Raw genomic sequence first — 21,589 nt, 5'->3', positions numbered from 1 at the left:
ACTACTGTAATGTACTGCTTTCTGGTCTTCCAATGGCGAGTCTCAAAAGCTTGCAGTTAGTACAAAATGCTGCAGCGCGACTTCTTACAAGGACACGTAAGTGTGACCATATTTCACCAATACTAGCCAACCTGCACTGGCTCCCAGTTCATTTAAGATGTGACTTTAAGGTACTGCTTCTGGTTTACAAAATATTACACGGGTTGGCACCTTGTTATCTGGTGGACCTAATTGTACCCTATGCTCCGTCTAGAAACCTACGCTCACAACACGCCGGTCTTTTGACTATCCCGAGAGCCAGAAAGAAGTATGCGGGCTCTAGAGCCTTTTCCATTCGGGCCCCAACGTTGTGGAATGATCTTCCTGTTAATATTAGAGCTGCTACCTCAGTAGAAATGTTCAAGTCCCGACTTAAGACTCATTACTATACTTTAGCGTTTAGTTAAAAATATTCCCTGCCTGTTTTGACTGCCGCTCCTTCTCTCTCCCATACCCTGTTTTGGAAGTTTGCCTTGACGAAACTGGACATCGGTCGTGGCCTACCTTGGAGGCGCTGCAGCAGAGGGATAGTGATCATCTCAAGACCCGTGGCTGCCCAACTGTCCTAATGGCATCACATCTTGGACCTGGACTATTATACTCTATGTTTATATTTAACTGTCACATGTAAACCTCTCCACATCCATTGCAGCCTGGTCATCCTAGAAGGGGGATTCCCCCATCTGCGGTCCCTTCTCAAGGTTTCTTTTTCCCTAATGGGTTTTGAGTTTTTCCTTGCCCTGATGGGGGTTCAGATCAGGGGATGTCGTTTGTCGTCTATTGTCTGTCTTCTACTGTTGCCTGCTTGTTAAGCCCTTTGAGGCTCTTTTGTGATTAAGGGCTATATAAATAAACTTGACTTGACTTGACTTGACTGTTGAGACCCAAAATAATTCAAATCTCCCGCCAAAACCTGTGATTGGAGGAGAAACAGGTGAGGCGGGACAGAGGGAGGGGCTTACAGAGGCCCCAGAATCCATGACTCAGAGTGGTCTGCTGGCAAGCGAAGGGTGCACTCACCTGGAAGTCAGCCTACCATCACCTGAATCTGAAGAAGAACCCATCCCACCAAGCGGCCAACAAGCAAAAAGACTAGCTTCAGAGCTGTCGGATTCCTCTGTTTTATCAGAGAAGCGGGGAAGGCCTGAGGCTCTCTCTGACAGTTCTTCACTGGAGGAGCCTCGAGTCTTCCCCTCGGGCTCCCCGAATGAATTGTCCTTTTTAAATATTGTTTTGCAGTCAACCCCTCGTGAGAAGCGAACTTTTAATGGCAGACTCCAGGAACGACCGACACCCAGACGTCGGCCGGGAAGGGAGGCTCTTCCCCTCCAACCCTCACCCACTGGAGTGAAGGAGGAGCCTCACTCACAAGAAATATCTTAACCACAGTGTAAATTTTAAAGCAGTTATTTAAATCTTACGCCATTTTATATTTTTTCAATTCAAGAATCATATCTGAAACTGTTTTAGGCGCAAGATACACATCATTGCACATGGAAAATGCTGTGGGCTCATCCAGTACTCCCAAGACCAAAGCCTTGGTACGATACTGGATGGGCTCCTACTTAAGAAAACTAAAAATGATTCCAACAGATCTAACGATACCTGTGGCTTTTAACTTACCACCGGCATATATATTTATAAGGACTTTTTTAAAACATTTTAATTTAGAAAGACAAACATTAGACATTTTAAAAAATCATCGCTCTGTCATTTCTGTTGTGCAGGAGCGGGACCCAGTGAGTCCAGTGCGCGGGCTTGCTTTCGGCGAGCCCACATCGGTTTGGCACAATGTGAACCATCCTGCTCTCCCAAACAGACTTCGGGACCTGTCATGGATGGTGGCCCAGATCCTCCCAGTCAGGTCTGTTATGCACTCCCGAGGAATGTCAGCGAACCCAACTTGCCCCCGACCGGGTTGTGGCGCACCAGAGTCGGTGAGGCACCTCCTCTGGGAGTGCAGTGCTGCCGTAGACCTGTGGGCGACAGCCGGCGACCTAAATTTCCCGGACTTGCCAGCAAGGGAGGTCCTAAATGAACAGCTTGTGCTGTACGGGGTGAGCCACCAGAAGTCAACCGACAAAGACTTCGGAAAGCATTGGCTCGCCCTCGCCGCCATCAAAGATGCCATCTGGACCTCCCGCAACTTGCTGGTAAGGAGGCACAGACAGATCCCCCCCGTGGCTGTGATCCGAATGGCTGCAGCAACCCTCACAGCTGCAAGCGGCGGGCCAAGGACACAGCCACAAAGAAGAATCGTCTGTGCCCACCCGGAGGTGGCACCCGGAGCTTCACTGAAAAGGTCTCGGCAGCGGCAGCCTGACTCTCCGAGAGAAGAAGGAGGAGAAAGAGAAGAAGGAAAAGGATCTGAGGGTACCCTGACAGTGTCCTGGAGATTAGCTGTCTGGGAGAGTGGGATGTAGAGACTATTGATAAGGACTCACTGCGCTCCTGTAGAGCAGAAGACATTGAAGCTTCTTTTTTATGATATTTTAAAATGTTTTGTACAAATTTTACACATTTTAGTGCCCACAGCACTAGTTTTTAACAAAAACAAAAAGTTAATTGAACACTTTTATATTAAATGTGGTGTGTATTTTACCTTTTTTTTAAAGGGCAGTTTTCAAAAAATAATGAAATGTGGTGAAATTTTGTATTAGTGTCAATAAACAGTTTCAAAAAAAAAAAAAAAAAAAAATCTGTTCTTATCAGTTTAATATCTGATACGTCCCCCAACAGGGGACTAAATATTAAATTGCTTTTTGGAACAGGGAGCTGCGATTGGGGCTTGCGCCATCTGCTCCACGCATCGACCTGGTATTGCAGCGCTTCCAGGAACGGTGCACTTCTCCTTCTTGTGTAAACAGCAACAGCAGACTCTGGCAGGGTGCATCTTGTGGATGATGCTGAAAGAAATGCACTGAACGGGCTCACGTTTGGTGCCCCCTGAGCGGTAATTCTGCAGAGGAAATGGCTCGTGGTAGCGGGGCACTGTGTCTGCGCACTCCGTGGACCCCATTTCCCTCGCAGCAGCCGGACTCCAGAGAGTGTCAGCCACTTTTTGTCAGCCTTGCCTCCTGCAGTCTCCCACCGGCTCCTGATGCTCAGGTTTCGTGCGCGCTTCCCGGGGCCCTGTGAGTGTCGCATTGATCAACTGCTGGATGGAATCTGACACGATGATCTTGTCTGGTGGAGGCCTTCCAAGTTTCCTCCACAAACCAGTGGCATAAGGGGCTTTTCCGTCTTCCGTTTGGCTTCTCAGGGTCGGGTTTGGTGGCCCTTTGTGTGTTGGCTATGACAAAAAAAAACAAAAAAACACGTGGGATAGCCACAGGCGGTCAGAGCCTGTAAATTGTGCGTCTGCCACCCTCGGTGAGTGAGTGACCCGGTATTTTCTGCTCTCTTGTTTGCGCTTCTGACAGCTTCTGGCTTGGGTTCCAGTGGGCGAAGGGACTCAAAGTGCAGGAGCTGGCCTGTGCGGGTAGGTTTACCATGAACCACAATGTTGTGGCTTCCATCTTGGGTGTCGCTGCTTGCCTTCCTTGGACATAAAGATCCGAAGCAGTTGCCTCTGCGGCTGGGAAGGCCGCTGAGAGCGACAACAGCAATTTGAGCCGCTTCCGCTTGAGTTGGACGCTTGTTTCTGACGGCCACCTCGTCCACTGTGGCCAATGTTTCCGGTGTGCTGGTAAAGTGGAGGCGCTTGGCCGACGCCCATTTCTCTGCCTGGTTGCCGTTTTTCATTGAGGTTTCCTGACTGAGAGCAGATCGGCCTCTCGGCTGGTTGGTTGGTTGTCTCCCGCGGACGGGCAGACCTTTCCAGCAAGCGTTGGTAGTGCTGGCCTGGTCGTTTCTTGCTCGAGTCCGGCTGCACTCGCAAGCCAAGGAGCTCGGCACGGCGCTGCACCTGCCTCTTGTTTTAAACACGGGATCAGGGGAGAGCGCGGACGCAGTCCCCCACTATCACAAATTATGCAGTCGAGATTCCCACATTTGGGGAATTCGCAGAGGAATTACTGTAACTGAAAAATGTACCCGGTACTTCTTTAAAAAGATTATGAGCAAAGCAGTAGGTATTTTTAAATTAAAAAACAAAGACGGGTACATGGTGGAGACAAAAAATGAGATAATTGAAACGGTAGAATTCTTCTACCAAGAACTATATGAAATCAAAAATACAAACCCAGAGGCCATCTCAAGAGCACTAGCTTTTATGGAAAAAACAGTGGATGAAAACATAGTTTTAACACAGGATTTTAGTCACGAAGAGTTAAATAAATGTATCAGGGCTTTTAAGAAAGGGAAGTCCCCCGGGGAGGATGGACTCCCTTGGAATTTTATTTAACTTTTTGGGACATTTTAGCACCAGACTTACTCACTGTTTTTAATGAATTCGACCAAAGTAGCCGACTACCTGACAGTTTTAGAGTGGGGATAGTGACACTCCTTTACAAAACTAAAGACAAGACCGACTTGAAAAACTGGAGACCGATTACCCTTTTAAACTCTGACTGTAAACTTTTTAGCAAACTTTTAGCCACACGTATGACCATGCTCTCTGCCGATATCCCGGTTAGCTCAGTTGGTCAGCGTGTGGTGCTAATAACGCCAAGGTCATGGGTTCAACCCCCCGTACTGGCCACTCTTCTTTATGTGCTCCAGGAACAACAAAAAGGCAACACCCACTGGCCCCCATATCCAACATCACACCACCCACCGGTGAAACACCCTCAACAGGGCCGCTGAAAGACCGGGGAGAGGTAAAGAAAACAGCATGTCAAAGCAGAGTGGCAACAAACCTCTCGGCCACCGAGACTGCAAGAAGCAGATCAATGGGGACAGTGGACCTCATTATCCTCTACCCAAAATTTAGACCACCAGTGTAGAGAATGCGGACCGTGAAAGAACAACAAAAGCCCCCGTCGACAACACCCCGGCCCTCATAACCAACAGTACTCCACCACAAGGTAAACAGCATGACGGCAACAAATGCCCAACCAATGCGTCACAGACAAACCCCATTGGATTTCAAGTCCAACGCCTTAACCTCTCGGCCACCGTGACTGCTTGGAAAAGACCAATGGGGGCAGGTGACCCCATTGTCCTAGAACCAAAATGTTGCTGATGTCAAGGATCAGCTGGCAACATGTGCATGGGAGGAAGACACGTGGTTAGTGTTAGGGGCTACACAAGTCTTTCCACGGCTAGTTAAAAGCCAGGCACCTCACATCGTTTCCATAAAGTACCAAGGGACAACAAAGCAGGGAAGATAAGGGATAGGGAGGAGAGGGGAAAGATGCGACCGCCTTTGTTCAGAGCCAGAGAAGAAGCTCTCCTCTCTGCAAGGTCAAGCACAGTATGCCAGAAGATTTTAGTTTGTGAGTTGTCCTCATTCTACAAAGGCCTGGATAGCTCAGTTGGTCCTCCTTCTGTGGTCAAGTACACTATGCCAGAAGATTTCTGCTCCTTCATCCTCAACACCGAGAAGGCCAAGGAGATGACCGTGCACACAAGGAATAACTTGTTGAAGTAAATCGTTTCGACCAAGCACCTTTGCGATGTTCCAGGACTGTGGGTAAACGCCATTCTCAATAATTAAATTGAAGATACAGTGCGAGACAGGCACTTTGACCAGCTTAGCCACAGTGCCAGCTGTGCATCTGGCACCAACACAAAAACAGTTCGCCAATGGGGAAAAATGTTCATACAAGGGAGGGAGTCCAAAGTCCAACACGTGTGAATTGAGAGTCCCTGGGTGGGCTCAAACCACCAACCTCTCAGTTAACAGCCAAACGCGCTGACCAATTGCGTGACAGAGACTACAACAGCACACAAGGAATAACTTGTTTAAGTAAACCTTTTCGACCTAGCACCTTTGCGATCTTCCAGGACTGTGGGTAAACACAATTCTCAATAATTAAATAGAAGATATGAGTTTCTCAGGGAAACAAGGGGCGAGAGGTTCAGTCATCACTGGGAACTTTGGAAGTGTAGTCACTTTAAGTCAGGTCTGCTTTGGTGAACTTCAGAGGCATCATGACCAGTCTGCATCAAAACATTATCTGAAATCCTGTGGCAGGTTTCTGGCATTGATTCTTAATTCAGTTGCCATCCCTGATAGATGGTAATGGTAATGGTAATCATGCCCGCGTGGCAGGCGAGTCTCTTTGCTTGTCTGACGTCTGTGTCGCATCCTGATTGGCTGGCAGCAAATGTCAACAACACGCGCGCGGCCCCCGCTTGGCAAGTGAGAATTCTACCACTGAACCACCAATGCCACGTGGGGACACACTGTAAGAGAAAAAAAATTCAACTGTCAAGTGGATGAGCCTCTGCAAAGTGGCGCTGAATGACAAAACATCACAATGTCATACTCAAGCACCTTCTGGCGTAATGGGATCCACAACAATCATGTCAGCTGTGGATGCAACGTCAATTCGTTCTTGAAGGGCAAGTGACAAAAAGATGTACATGGTGCAGAAATCAGCTGCCAAAGTTTCACTGACCAAGCACCCAGGCACTGGGATTTTAACCCAGGATCACCTGTTTACTAGACAGGCACTTTGACCAGCTTAGCCACAGTGCCAGCTGTGCATCTGGCACCAACACAAAAACAGTTTGTCAATGGGGAAAAATGGTCATACAAGGGACGGAGTCCAAAGTCCAACACATGTGTGAATTGAGAGTCCCTGTCAGGTTCAAACTCCTGGGACACTTGTAAAAACACTTAAATACAGAAGAGACAGACAACAAAATTCAAAGTTACTCGCAGCGAGGAGAGTGAAACAACATACCCAGTGACATGCCGCTCCACTCTGAGTATGCCATTCATGCTCCTCTCTTTTTATTTTCTTTAGGAGGTCCCTAATACATGGTCGTGCAACTCTAAGGGGAGGGGGAAGCAAGCAGTTGCACAAGCTGTACTTGTTGTCTATGTGTGTGTGTGTGTGTGTATGTGAGAATAATTACTTTTTGTGCATGTGTTCTTATCTTGGCACATTTTGCATGATGAAACTTCTTCAAGGTTGCTGCTGACATTCCCAGGCACCTGCAAGATTAGTAGTGTTGGGAGTAGCTGGTCAGCGTCTTGGAATGCTGCTTCAAAACACTCAAGACTATTGTCCCAAAGGTGCCAGGTTGCATCGAGCATACGGGAGTCATCACCCAGCTGATCCGGGAGGCACGGGAAGGCAAAGGAGACCTGGCAGTCCTGTGGCTTGACCTTGCCAATGCCTACGGGTCTATCCCACACAAACTGGTGGAAACCTCGCTTGACAGACACCACATTCCAGGCAAGATCAAGGACCTCATACTGGACTATTACAGCTGCTTCAGTTTGAGAGTCACTTCCGGAAAAAAGAAATCTGCATTTCATCGGCTAGAGAAGGGCATTATCACGGGATGCAGCATTTCAGTGATACTGTTTGCCTTGTCCATGAATATGCTGGTGAAGTCAGCAGAGGTGGAGTGCAGAGGTCCACTCACCCGCTCTGGTATGCAGCAGCCCCCCATCAGAGCGTTTATGGATGATCTGACAGTGACTACAACATCAGTCCCGGGCTGTAGATGGATCCTTCAAGGCTTGGGGCGTCTCATTAGCTGGGCCCGGATGAACTTCAAGCCAGCCAAATCCAGGTCTCTGGTGGTGAAGAAAGGGAAAGTCATAGAACAGTTTCGCTTCTCAGTTGGAGGCACCCAGATTCCATCGGTGGGGGAGAAGCCAGTTAAGAGCCTGGGCAAGATCTATGACTGTACCTTGAAGGACACCAGAGCACTCCAAGCGACATCAGAGGAGTTGGGAACCTGGCTGACCGCAGTGGATAAGTCAGGATTACCAGGCAAGTTTAAAGCCTGGATCTACCAACACGGCATCCTGCCACGCCTACTCCGGCCGCTGCTGGTCTACAATGTGCCACTGACCACCGTCAAGGGCTTCGAGAGGAAGGTCAGCTGTTTCCTGCGGAGGTGGTTGGGCTTACCGCGAAGCCTCAGCACCATCGCCTTGTACGGGAGGAGCAACAAGCTGAAACTGCCCTTCAGTAGTCTGATGGAGGAGTTTATGGTCAACCGAGCAAGAGAGGTGCTGCTGTATAGGGACATCAAAGTCTCCTCGGCTGGCATAGAAGTACGAACTGGCAGGAAATGGAAAGCTCATGAGGCGGGAGACCAGGCTGAGTCCCGCTTACGACGAGTGAGCTGGTAGGTACAGTGGCTTCCGGACGGGCAGGCCTTGGGAGCAACCAAAGACCTCACTTCACCAAGGCCCAGGGAAAGGAAAGGCGTCAGCTGATCCAGGAGGAAGTCCGAGCAGGGGTAGAGGAAGCCCGCTGTACTAGGACAGTAGGGATGCGGCAGCAGGGAGCATGGACCTGATGGGAGGAGGCAGCTGACCGGAAGATATCGTGGACAGAGCTATGGCGATCTGAGCCACACCGGATTGAGTTCCTCATCCGGTCGGTGTACGATGTGCTCCCAAGTCCGTCCAACCTCTTTTGCTGGGGCTTGGCGGAAAATCATCTCTGCCCTCTTTGCCGGAGTCCTGGATCACTGGAACACATCCTCAGCTGCTGCCCAAGGGCACTGGGGGACGGGCGCTACCGCTGGCGCCATGACCAAGTACTGCGGGTCATTGCAGAGGCCATCAGCACAGGAATCTCCACCAGTAAATACCATCAACCAACAAGGCAGTCCATTGTCTTTGTTAGGGCTGGGGAGAAGCCGAAGCAGTGCCGGAGTCAAGCAGGGGGGCTGCTGGCAACAGCCCGAGACTGGCAGCTGAAAGTCGACCTAGGGAGACAGCTCAAATTCCCAGAGAACATCGCAGTGACCACTCTCAGGCCAGACATGGTCCTGGTGTCAGAAACAACTCGGCAAGTGGTCCTGCTGGAGTTGACTGTTCCCTGGGAAGACCGGATGGAGGAGGCCTTTGAGAGGAAGAGGGCCAAGTATGAGGAGCTGGCAGACGAATGCCGAAGCAGAGGATGGAGGACCCGATGCAACCCCATCGAGGTCGGGTGCAGAGATCTTGTAGGCCAGTCTCTCATTAGAGCACTCAAGATGCTGGGAGTGAAGGGTCAGCATAACAAAAGAGCCATCAAGAACATCACTGACGCAGCAGAAAAGGTGTCCAGATGGCTGTGGATCAAGCGGTCAGCTAAGAAAATGCAAAACATCTATTTATTTTCAAATGTATTGAGGATTATTTGTACGTACAATGTATGTTGATGTACCTTACATAACCAAATGAGCCAATATTGCATAACACACATAATTAACAATTAACATTTTTTGTAATTACCTCCACATTACTCCACATTTCCCTTCTTTGGTACTGCGATGGTAGAATGGCATATGAGGCAAACGCACTTCGAAAAAGACATTGTGAAAAAAAAGTCCACCTCCCATTCCGTATGGAAGTGATATGTTTTTGGCTTTTTACTTGGTCCACCTCCTTCACTCATTTTAGTGACCATAAACTTTAGCGAGGGCTTGAAATCTGACGCAATTCGCCGACTAGCTTAGCACTTTGCATCGCTGTTTACGCATGAGCGGTGACCTAAAGGTCAAAATTCAGTTGTCATCTGACTGGTTGTCCTGTATGTCAATCAAGTAACGGGGATGGATGATAGGCTGACATCGTAAGTTCTGCTGCACTTAGAGACGTTGTTTGATTTGATTGGTCGCCCGAAGGGCAACATTCAGTTGTCATCTGAATGGCTGCCCTGTATATCAATCAAGTGACGGCATTGATGCGAGGATGATATTTTTTTAATGTCACGTCGCGATCGACCCGCGATCGACCGGTAGATCGCGATCGACTTAATGAGCACCCCTGGTCTAAGCAAACGGATATAAGGGTGATAACTTAACACTATAATAATTGAATTTACATTTTATTCTAACATTTCCCTCCTGTTTATCCCACATTTATCTGTTTGCAGTCCCTCCTAGGCTCTCCTCTCGGTTTTCACCTAGCAGGTCATCTATGTCAGAAATTGTGCTTACACCTGAACGGAAGTGTTCTCGTCGTCTGACTCAAAGCACTTGTCTTGGTCAGGAAGCAAGTCAGGGGCATGTCCATGATGGCTATCTGAGTCGTCACTTTCATCGCTGCCACCTGCCACCAGTAGGGGGTACATTTCATTTACCTTGTTGTCATTGGTGCCATGGCTAAATTCACAGTCCATGTGATTCTAACCTTCAAGATAGGGATACAACATCCACATAAGGCACACAAAAGAAGGGCAACAGCAAGTGCAATAAGCACGGACATCACATAAGGAGACCATTGTCCCCAAAGTTTTCTCCAGTCACCAAACACCTCAGTGTCAACACCAGTGTTCCTTCATCTTGGTGTTTAGCGCCTTCAAACCAGAAATCGCACGCAACAGCATTCCTGTGGAATCTGTATTGTTGGGGATGGACATGCCACATTGGTCGCCAAGCATGGCGCACACTCCTTGCTGATGTGCCAGCAGTCCATCCAAGGCGATGCGATTCTGGAAGGCCATGAGTGACGTGGCATGGAGTTGTTCTCCAATTGCTGTGAGTCCGGCCTCGGTGTAGTTCCCAAGCTTTTGTATGTCATAGTGGAGGTAGTTAATCCTATCCGCATTTTTGTTAACTGTTATCCATGGGATAATACTTTCCAAACCTGATGCAATCTGATTTACTAGTTTGTATTCGTCTGGTACCCCTCGTGGCACGCTGATGGCATCGATGTAGGTGGGATTGTCTTGCATCATCCAGTCGGGGGCTGGAACTTCTCTCTTCCTTTGGAAGTAGTTTGGGATGTGGTGTTTATCTGCTTCAATGATAGCACTTAGTAACATGTCAACATTCATAGGGTAAATAGATACTGGAATCAGTAATGTCACTACTGCACATGTTCCGCTCATGTTATAAACGATGTCATAGAGGTATTTGTCCTCGCACCACTATCACACGTCTGCTCTAAAGTACTAAGTTGATGGGGGTGTGTTTCCTCCTTCTGTGTTGTAGGTATCTTAATTTTTTTTACATGTCTACAATATTTGAACTCAACGTGACCTACACTTTTTTGCGGTTCCTTTTAGCTGTACACTGGTGAAATTTGCTCGGGCTACTTTAGTAGAGAATGGTGGGGGCCTTTTTGTCTCATTGACTACTGGGAATATAGTGTTTATATCACATAAACATTCTCGACAAAAACATTCTAATATTCTGAACATTGTCACAATCCGCATCGTCTCCTGTGACAGTTTTTGTTTTCACGTTGTTTGCCTTAGTTCCTGCTTTCATGCTTTTATTTTGTTGTTCTTCCTGTGTTGGTCTGTCCTGCGTTTCGTCACTTTTACTTTCCTGTTCTACGCGCACCTGTTGCCAATTTGATTCTTGTATTTAGTTCAGCCGGGTGCGTCTAGTTTTTGTTGGTTCATTGCATGTTTTACTACGTGTCTTATGCCAGTGCTGCATTCGCCGAACTTTAAAAATAAAGCTAAGCTTTTTCCTGCACCATTCTCCTCATCTCCGCAACCTGGGGTCGCATCGCAACACCCGCATGACGAACCGTGACAGAATGAACCAACCAAACGACGACCTTGCGGAGATGGACTTCTGGACTTTGCAGGTTTTCAAGGCAATGGAGGAGGAGTGCGCACAGTTCACTCCGGAGGAGCTGGAGGACATGGTGTGGGGGCCGGACGGCACGCTGATACCCATGCCGTGGGTGCACCGCGGACACGGCGCTGACACACCAGCCCGGCGACGACGCCAACGCGCTTCTCGGCCGGCTCCAGCAAGGCTTCAGCGGGCGAAGCCGTTTCTTCCCTCACCTCCGCGCCAAGCCGGGGCGCACCCCCCCGCTCACGGTGCTTTGGAGTGCCAGCCTGCGACCAAGCGCAAAGAGGCTCCCACTCCATGCAAGCACATAAATCTCCCGCCGCCCTCTTCCGGATTCGCGTTGCCTCCGGTGCAACACGAAGAGGAGTACGGCACACTTCCCCCCCCTGTGCCCGAACCCCGGCTCTCGTGCCAAGCTGCGTGGCGCCACAGATTCCCCCAGTGCCCAATCCACGCAGCTTCAAGGTTTCCCAAAACCCGGCTCCCGTGCCAAGCTGCGTGACTCCCCGGATTCCTCCTGTCCCAAAGCCACGCAGCCTCAAGGGTTCCCAAACCCCGGCTCCCGTGCCAAGCTGCGTGACGGCCCAGATCCCTCCTGTCCCAAAGCCGCGCAGCCTCAAGGTTCCCCAAAGCCCGGCTCCCGTGTCAAGCTTTGTGACTCCCCGGATTCCCCCTGTGCCCAAGCCGCGCAGCCCCAAGCCCCAGCATTCCCTGGCTCCCGTGTCCAGCGGCTTGATGCTCCAGACCCCCCCAGTGCCCAAACCCCGGAGCAGGGTGGAACTCAAGACCCTCCTCCAGTTCCCCCTCCTCCCGTCCCTGGTTCCACGTCCAGCGGCATACGGCGTCTGGAATCCGCCTTCGGAAGGGGGGGCTAGTACGACCAGCCGTGCGTTGGAGGACGCACGTCACACCTCGTCTGTGGAGTGTGGGGATGATGCCCTCTGCTGGTCGCCCAAGGAGGAACAGCCCGCCGGACCGCCAGCGCAACCGGTTCTTCCAGCTAACCGGGATGTGCTGCCCGGTACGTTTCCTCCGGACCAAGACTCACATTCCTCTTCCTCTTTTCCACAGTCCAGCCAAGACAGCGAGACTGCCCCTCCTCCTCCGGCGTCACCGATCCCACGGCAGGACGCCACGCCTCCTCCTCTTCCGGCGCCACCGAGACCACGGCAGGACGCCACGCCTCCTCCTCTTCCGGCGTCACCGAGACCACGGCAGGACGCCACGCCTCCTCCTCTTCCGGCGTCACCGAGACCACGGCAGGACGCCACGCCTCCTCCTCTTCCGGCGTCACCGAGACCACGGCAGGACGCCGCGCCTCCTCCTCTTCCGGCGTCACCGAGACCACGGCAGGACGCCACGCCGCCTCCTCCGGCGCAACCTCTTTCACGGCGGGCTGGCCTCCCCTGCCAGGCCCACCACCCTGGCCGCCCCCCAGAGGGGTCCATCCAGGGCTTCCGCTGGGCCTGCCCTGCTCACCCTTCAGGCCGCCCTCCTGCGTGGCCCTGCCGCCCTGGCCGACCTCCGGAGAGGTCCGGCCAGCAGCCCACCTCCAGTCCTCCCACCTCCCTTCCCTTTTCGTTTGCGGACACTTTAGGACGTCTGGGATCCGTCCTTGAGGGGGGGGGGGGGGGTACTGTCACAATCCGCATCGTCCCCTGTGACAGTTTTTGTTTTCACGTTGTTTGCCTTAGTTCCTGCTTTCATGCTTTTATTTTGTTGTTCTTCCTGTGTTGGTCTGTCCTGCGTTTCGTCACTTTTACTTTCCCGTTCTACGCGCACCTGTTGCACCTATATATATATATATATTTTTTTTTTTTTTAAACACAGAATGCTTTTTCTGCCTCATTCCACTATAAGGGTGCTGTCATTTTTAAGTCTGTTTTATATGTTATGTTTGTTAATGGTGACACTATTTGTGCATAGTTTGGAATCCAACATCTACAATAATTAGTGAGTCCTAAAAAGGACATCATTTGTTTTTTCGTTTGTAGTTTAGCTGCATTTAAGATTGCTTGTTTTCTGTCTGTTAGAATGGTTCGCCCTTGTCCAGTCAACTGATGCCCTAAATACTTCACTGATTGCTTACAAAATTGTCTTTACTCACTTTATGGCCTTCTTTTGCTAAATGGTGATTGAAAGACTATTGTGTCTTCTTCACATGACTTCCTATCTGGTGACGCTAGTAGGATGTCATCTACATATAATAATATATGGAGAACGACAAAGGAAGTGGATACCAAAATAAGGGCATGGAAACTGGAACAGAAGGAAAGAAGGAAACTAAGAGAGCTGTCACGAGGGGGTGACGCCCACATCGTGACATATTGTCTATTACACTCAAACGGCAACAATGGAGATTTGGTTATTTTAGACACAAACATATAAAAAATAGTACGGTGTCTTTTTTCTTTTACAACTGAATTTTATATGGATGACATGAACTATTACTACTCTTAAATGCTCTAACCATATTTATACTTTTTAAACTGTTTTTTGTAAAACCACGTTACCTTATCTTTTATGTACCTTACACTCACACCACCCTTTTCTGCTTATAGCATGTCAACTGCCATGCAAGTCTGGAAGGCCATCAGAGAAGTAGATAAATGCTACACTAACTGCTCTGAACGCTTCTTCAGTTTGATTAGAGAGACGCTGAACGTTATAATGCAGATAATGAATCACTTCGGTATTATGGTTAATGGAAATCACAGGGATGATAGAAGCAAAACTGGATATAACCTGATCTATAATTTTATACTCCTCTGGGACGCCACGAGGGATACCTATGGCGTCAATGTACGTCGGGTTGGGGGTGTCTAACCAGGGTGAGGTTGACACACCTCGCCTGGTCCTCAGGGCGGCCGGTGGCACGAGGTGAGACCCTACGGAAGTAGCACTATGCACTAGGCGCTCCACATCTACTGACAGTACTGTCATTGGAAGAAGGAAAGAAATAGGGGCACAAACACCAGTCATGTTCTCGGTCAGTAACCTATCACTCACGCCGGGTCCACCGCACCACCACCAGAGGTCAGCCCTGAGTATCGGCCGGAAGAAGGCATCCATCTCTAAGGTAGAATTACACCAAGAGATATTAATGCCGGGTTGTACCAATGGGGAACCTGTGGAAACGGTAATGCACATGAATTTACCTTTCGCCACTGTGCTGCTGAATATGGGCTTACCTTTGACCTCTGTAACCTCGGGGTGCGCTATGGCGAATGGCTGACAATTAGCCAAGGCTGCTTCTGGAGCAGTGGATGTATTCATCAGGGACACTCGGCGGAAATCACAGCGGGAACTATTTGCAATAAGGGGCCCACTCCCAGGCACGCTAAACAATCTGTTTTCCTTGTTTTAGCTTGTTCCACCATCAAAAGCCAATTGTTAAACTGTCCCGAAATACCTGTCAAGAGCACAAACAAGGTGTCCACCAGGTACCCACTTATCGCCCTCAGACCCGAGTGTACCGATTGAGTCTGCTTCGGGGTACATAAAATTAAAAAAAAAACATAAAATATTGCAATGGTGTCCAGTGGCTGGTTAGCTCAGTTGGTCAGAGCGTGGTGCTAATAACGCCAAGGTGACGGGTTCAACCCCCGTACTAGCCACTTCTTTATGTGCTCCAGGAACAACAACTTACCGGCCCTCATAACCGACATCACACCACCCACCCTCGACAAGGCCGGGGAAAGGTAAAGAAAACAACATGTCAAAGCAGAGCGGCAACAAACCTCTTGGTCACCAAGACTCAAGGAGCAGATCAATGGGGGCAGTGGACCCCATTATCCTCTTCAGACCACGAGTGCAGAGAATGGCGACCGTGAAGAAACAACAAAAGCCCCCGTTGACAACAATTAACAGTACACCACCACAAGGAAAACAGCATGGCGGCGACAAAAGCCCAAAACCCCCCAGGCCCCATAACCAACAGCGCACAACCCAGTCAACTGCGAAACACCCCCATCAAGGCTGCCAACCTACCGGGGAAAGGTAAAGACAACAGCATGGCAAAGCAGAGCAGCGGCAAACCTCTCACCCACCGTGACTGCATGAGGTCAGATGACCCCATTGTCCGAGAACCAAAATTTCGACCACAAGCACAGAGAATGCGGTCTGTTAAGGATGAGTTAGTTGATTTGAGCTGGAAACATTTGATGCAATGGTGTCCTGTGGTTGGTTAGTTCAGTTGGTCAGAGCGTGGTGCTAATAACGCCAAGGTCACGGGTTCAACCCCTGTACTGACCATCCATCTTTATGTGCTCCAGGAACAACAAAAGCCCACGGCGACAACCCACTGGTCTCCATAACCAACATCACCCCACCCACCTGTGAAACACCCTCGACAAGACTGCCGAAAGACCGGGGAAAGGTAAAGAAAACAGCACGTCAAAGCAGAGCGGCAACAAACCTCTTGGTCACCAAGACTGCAAGGAGCAGATCAAAGGTGGCAGTGGACCCTATTATCCTCTACCCAAAATTTTACATCACGAGTGCGGAGAATGCGGACCGTGAAGGAACAAAAAAGCCCTCGTCCACAACACCCCGCCCCTCATAACCCCCCCGGTCCCCATAACCAACAGCGCACAACCCAGTCAACTGCGAAAACACCCGCATCATGGCCGCCGACTGACCGGGGAAAGGTAAGTATTTGCCCAAGCAGGGGCTTGTTGGTCTAGTGGTATGATTCTTGCTTAGGGTGCAAGAGGTCCCGAGTTCAATTCTCAGACAAGCCCTCCCTCTGTGGTGTAATGTTTAGCACCCCAGACTTTGAATCCAGTGGTCTAAGTTCAAGTCTTGGTGGAACCAAGGGATTGTCCTGTTGCCCTTGTATTTTGAGGGCAAAAAGGAGGCGTTTGCAAGTGGACCTGAGACCCTGTCACTGGTCACCTGAACAGGGACTTGAATCCGGGACACTCAGATCAAAAATCTAACCTTCAGGTGACTGGCTCAACCTTTGCTGATATTTGGCTTGTCCATGTAGGCAGTTTAAGACCTCATTCGATCTTGGAGGTGTCAATTTCGGGACCTGCCTCTTTCTTTCTCCTTCCTCTTCCTCCTCCAGTCATCCCCACCCACCGCAGCTTAAGCAGTGGCAATACAGCCTGGACAACAGTGTCAGTGTGAGCCCATAGAGGGTTACCTGAATCCCGCTTTGACAGAGCCCCTCTTGAAATTGATTTTTTTTTTTTTTTGGTCCGTCCAGCCATTGGGGCAGATAGTATTGTTGATCTAAATGCCCTTACATGCTAAACAGATTTGCTCTGTGTCAGGAAAGGTGTTGGCTACAACTTTCCTGCACCATGAAATTTTATTTGCCGTTATTTGATGTTTTTGTTATGCGCATTTGGAGCGACCGGACCGGAGCAAGAAGAAACACAGAAAAGAAGAAGAGAAGGTGGGGTGGGGTGGGGGGGGGCAGTAGAGAGAGAGACAAAAACAGCAGCAACAAGAATTCCCATAACAACAACAGTGACAAACAGAACAGTTAAATGTCAATGATGGCTAAGGGTCACAATAGAGATGATATCAGTGAAGTGAAACAGTCCAACTTACCAACAGCAATAGTAACAATGAAGACATGAACCATGATAGTGAACACAATTACAGCCATACAGTTACAGTAATTAAAATCTCACTGCTTGACATCATTATTACTGTAATAATAGCATACCAATAGCATATAGACATCAGGGATAAGATGGTAGATTGTGTATAGAAGCACCCATGTGCTGTGAGTGTCCATATGGAGGTGTGTACTTCTGTGTATATATTCATATATGTGTGCGTAAGCGTGCTTGTGTATGTGAATGCGAGTGTGTGAATGTGTAATTGTCACTTAGAATGACAAAAGGAGAGAGACTGCCTTCTACCACCCAGCAAACCCCGCCCCGCGCAGCCAGGTCAAGCCCCCACCACCAGATCCTCCGGCGCCGTGGGTGTGGGCAAAGCCAGGGCCGACTCCCCAAGACCCGCCCCCGAAGCATCTCCCTGAAGAGACCAGCAAGAGGCCATGGAGGAGCAATCCCAACCGGCAACAGGGCGCCAGCAGGCCGGAGGAGAGCTGCACCCCCGAGACCAGCGGGAGACCATACCCCACTAGGGCAGAAGGGCATCGAGGGCCACACACCGGTGGGCACAGGGGCACCCTCGCCAACCGGGAGGGAGCCCATCCATGGCCGGAGGCGCCGACCCCCACACACCCCCAGGAAGCAGAACCCGGCCCGCCCCAGGTAACCCCAGGCCTGACTACCGAAACAGGACCGCCCCGGCCAGGACAGAAGAGGCCCGGGCACACTGCCCCATGGAGGACCGGGCGGTAGAGATGGAACGCCCTGCGCCAGACCCCCGCAGAGCCCCCCCGTATATCTATATAGCCATATACACACACGCACACCCACACATATATATATAATTATAATAAAACTAATCATTATTTATCTAAGTATTTAAAACAATAAATACATAAAATAATCTCAGACACACGCAAGCACACACTGTGGACGTCCCCGGGTTGGGCGTCCGGGGCATCACAGGGCGGGGGACCCAGGGGTCCCAGACCCACAACCAGGCCCCGAGCCCAGGGAGGTACGGACTGCCAAGGGATAGCACCCCTAGACTCCCCTCGACCACGGCATCGGGGCTACGGCAGTGTGGCAGACAAAGGAGCGGGCGAGGGGAGGAGGCCCGCACATGAGCAAGCAGAGGGGGCGTGCAGGCGAGTGGTAAGGCGCTCCACCGCGCCGGCTGACACCCGCCGGGCAGCGGGCCTGGTTACTACTTGGATGGGAGACCGCCTGGGAATACCAGGTGCTGTAAGCCTAAAAAAAAAAAACCCAATCTCGGAAATTAAACAGGGGCGGGCCTGGTTAGTACTTGGATGGGAGACCGCCTGGGAATACCAGGTGCTTTAAGCTTTTTATGGTTTCTGCTCTTGCCTGACAGCAGAGGGCGCTCTTTGACACTTTTTTTCTGGAGTCTAGCCTGCATCGCCTTCAAATAGAATCTTTTCAGTTGACCTGGCACCTTACGGCCATACTACCCTGAAAAAAACGGTGAGAGCAGTTGCAGAGTAGATCACAGAGAGATATTTTTTGAGTTATATTCAGTTTTTTCTTTTCTATTGAAAGTGTTTTTTTTCTTAAAAATTCTCTTTTGTGAATGTCCTCCCCCACCCCCCAAATTTGTGGCTGGTGGGGGGAGGGGCACTTTTTGTTTTAAACAAGGAGCACAAGTCAAGCTGGTAGCCAGGGAGCCATCAGACAAGGCTGCTGCCTATCCTAGGCAATTAGCTGTGGCAGTGGAAGTCGTGGGTGAGGGGGCCATTGCACCACTGGACAAGGGAATTGTTCTAAACTGTGGAACCATGACAGGATGCAGAATTAAAGGAAGAAATAGATACGAAGTCACAATGAAGGATATGGAGGGTAAAAAGAAGCTCCTGGATGGTCTAAGAATCCAGAATTGCATGTCGATTGCCTCTGAAGCATGCAGAGATGAACTGACTGTTTCTTTTTTAAGTCACCCAGTATATATTGTTGGAATTTGACCACCTGTTCTTAGGTCAGTGATTCCTGTGGGTGTCGTGTTGGAGGCAAGAGATGACAACGAACTTGTCAGTTATATGGTTTACTCTCAGACCAGTCAGATTACATATTATCCGCTCCGGGCTCATAAGTCTTTCCCTAACACCTGCAGAGACGTAGGCTTTACTTACAGGTCAGAACAAATGAGTACAGCTAACTGTCCCTGCCCGGCTTTTATTATGCTAAGAAATGTTGGTAGATCTCTGGCGCATCACAGTTGGCCCCCCTCCTCTCCTCGTCCGACGTCTTCTCACCAACGCAGGGCGGGCGGGGTGGAGCGGTGGAGCCAGCCGTTATCGACAGGCCGTGGCTGCCGACGTCATGCTCTCCCGTTCAATACTGAAGACAGTGAAATAATTAAGAAACTGGAGGACTGGGGAGTGACAGTTGTGTCACCAATAAAGAGGAGAAAGTGGCCAGGAATGGACATTTTGGATGGCACGCGCTTCTGCCGCGTCAAATGAAAGGGTCTGCTCACTCCCCTTCGCAACCGAATTCTCAACACTTGAAGGGGAAGAATATTTCAATGTGATGCACGATAGGCAGGTCAAGGTGTGCAGGCTGTGTATTCAACCTGGGCACATCCTAAGAGAGTGCCCGGAATTCAAGTGCTTCAGCTGCGGTGCACAGGGCCACTACGCCAGGGAGTGCCGTCAATCAAGCGACCCAGCGGGAGATGAGGAGATGCCGGAAGCCAGAATCCAAGCAGAGGCGGTCAGCATGGAGGAGGAAGAGGGGCAAAGGCCTCAGAACGTCAAGATCACTGCAGCAGCAAGGATGGAAGACGAGGAATAGAGTCCGTGAGGGTTCGTGAGGACGGCGCAAATGAGACAGCAGAGCTGAAGTGCAAAAGGAGCGACGGGAATGAAGAGAGTGTGGAAGAGCTAACAGCAGGACGAGAAGACGAGACAACAGGAGAGGACACGGTCAACGAAAGTAAGAATGACATTGCTGACAAGAGGCATAATCATGGGGAGGAAAGAGGGAGGAGAGTGATTGATGGGTTCAAGGTGATTGAGGGAATTTGGGGAGAGGAAAGGGAGCTGGAAGTGTGTGGGGCAACAACGAGTAAAACTAGAGAGTCTAAAAGATGTATCGAGTGAGGGAGAAAAGGGTAACGGGGAAGAGACGAAGGGAACATTACATCATTCCCAAGTGAGGAGTCGGATAAGGGGCAGGAGGGTTTGACAGTGCAAGAGGAGATCAAGGGGAGAACAGCTGATCGGAAGGAGACAAAGAAACTGATCAGATTAATGTAGAATTAAAAGTGGGGGGTGTCAGACTTTTCTCCTTCTCACATGAAGTCAATGCTGACGCTTTCCTCATTCAATGGGAACGGACTAAGAAATAAAGAGAGACTGCTTTATGCAATGCAAATATGTAAAGAGGACATTGTTTGTCTGCAAGAGACTAACTGGGATGGGGGGGTTATAGATTATATAGAGAAAGAGTGGATTGGGGAAATATTTGTTAATAATGGAGAGAAGAATGCGAGGGGTGTGGCAATATTAGTTAGGAAGGGAGTGGTGGAAGATGTAAAGGAGTGTGGGAAGGATGGGAAGGGGAGGGTTTTAGGGATTGAGTTTCATTATGGTGGCAAAACATATCAGCTATGGAACATCTATGAGAGGGAAAGGAAGGTTTTTTGGGAGTTTGAAGGAGTTCATGGAAGAGAACTGTGTGATGGTCGGGGATTTCAATGTGTGGTGTGGGAGGTTGGATGTGTGCACAGGGATGAGGTTCAGAGATGACAGCTTAAGGGGGGTTCTACTGCAAAATATGAGAGCAAATGGAATGGTGGATGTATGGCGGGAACGAAACCCAGCAGGGAAGGTGTTCACAAGGAAACAAGTGGTAGGGGGGGTGCTCAAACAAAGCAAAAGAAAACATCTTAAACAAGATAGGATCAATCAAATATAAGATGACTGCAATCAGCGATCATGCAATTGTGTGTTTGACTTTATCACAAGGGAGGGAGGGGAGGGGAGGCGGGGTGTGGTGTTTGAATGGAAGCCTACTGCACAACACTAAATATAAAAATCAAGTGGAGACATGCATTGCAATATGGATGAATGATAGTATGTATGAGGATAATGTTGGGGAATGGTGGGAAAGGGTCAAAAGAGCAATTAAAATATTGAGCATAAAATATGGGAGAGATAAGAGCAGGAGAGAGAAAGAAAGAGAAAGGAGGCTGAGGGATGAGCTGGACAAGGAGAATGAAAAAATAGACAATAGGGGAAGTGATCTAACGAAATACATAGCCCTAAAATATGAATTAGAGGATATACAGGAGAGGAAGTGTAGAGGGGCGATGGTGAGAAGTAGAGCAAGATATGTGATTGAGGGAGAAAAAT

General features: G+C 49.6%; 3 non-coding genes and 1 pseudogene across 3 annotated transcripts; all 4 read left to right on the top strand.

Annotated features, from left to right (window-relative positions):
- The first annotated feature begins 1,532 nt into the window (after window positions 1-1,532).
- On the top strand, window positions 1,533-20,027 carry LOC131125254 (uncharacterized; annotated as a pseudogene).
- On the top strand, window positions 2,707-2,890 carry LOC131126959 (U2 spliceosomal RNA). Its single transcript, XR_009129462.1, has one exon. It is a non-coding gene; the product is annotated as a U2 spliceosomal RNA (small nuclear RNA).
- Window positions 15,184-15,257, top strand: trnai-aau (transfer RNA isoleucine (anticodon AAU)). The gene has a single exon. It is a non-coding gene; the product is annotated as a tRNA-Ile (tRNA).
- Window positions 16,311-16,382, top strand: trnap-agg (transfer RNA proline (anticodon AGG)). Its single transcript has one exon. It is a non-coding gene; the product is annotated as a tRNA-Pro (tRNA).
- Window positions 20,028-21,589: the final 1,562 nt, after the last annotated feature.

The sequence above is a fragment of the Doryrhamphus excisus genome, chromosome 3, assembly GCF_030265055.1.
Source record: "Doryrhamphus excisus isolate RoL2022-K1 chromosome 3, RoL_Dexc_1.0, whole genome shotgun sequence".
NCBI lineage: Eukaryota > Metazoa > Chordata > Actinopteri > Syngnathiformes > Syngnathidae > Doryrhamphus > Doryrhamphus excisus.
The sequence above is the reverse complement of the archived record's forward strand: the minus strand, read 5'-3'. Positions and strand labels throughout refer to the sequence as shown.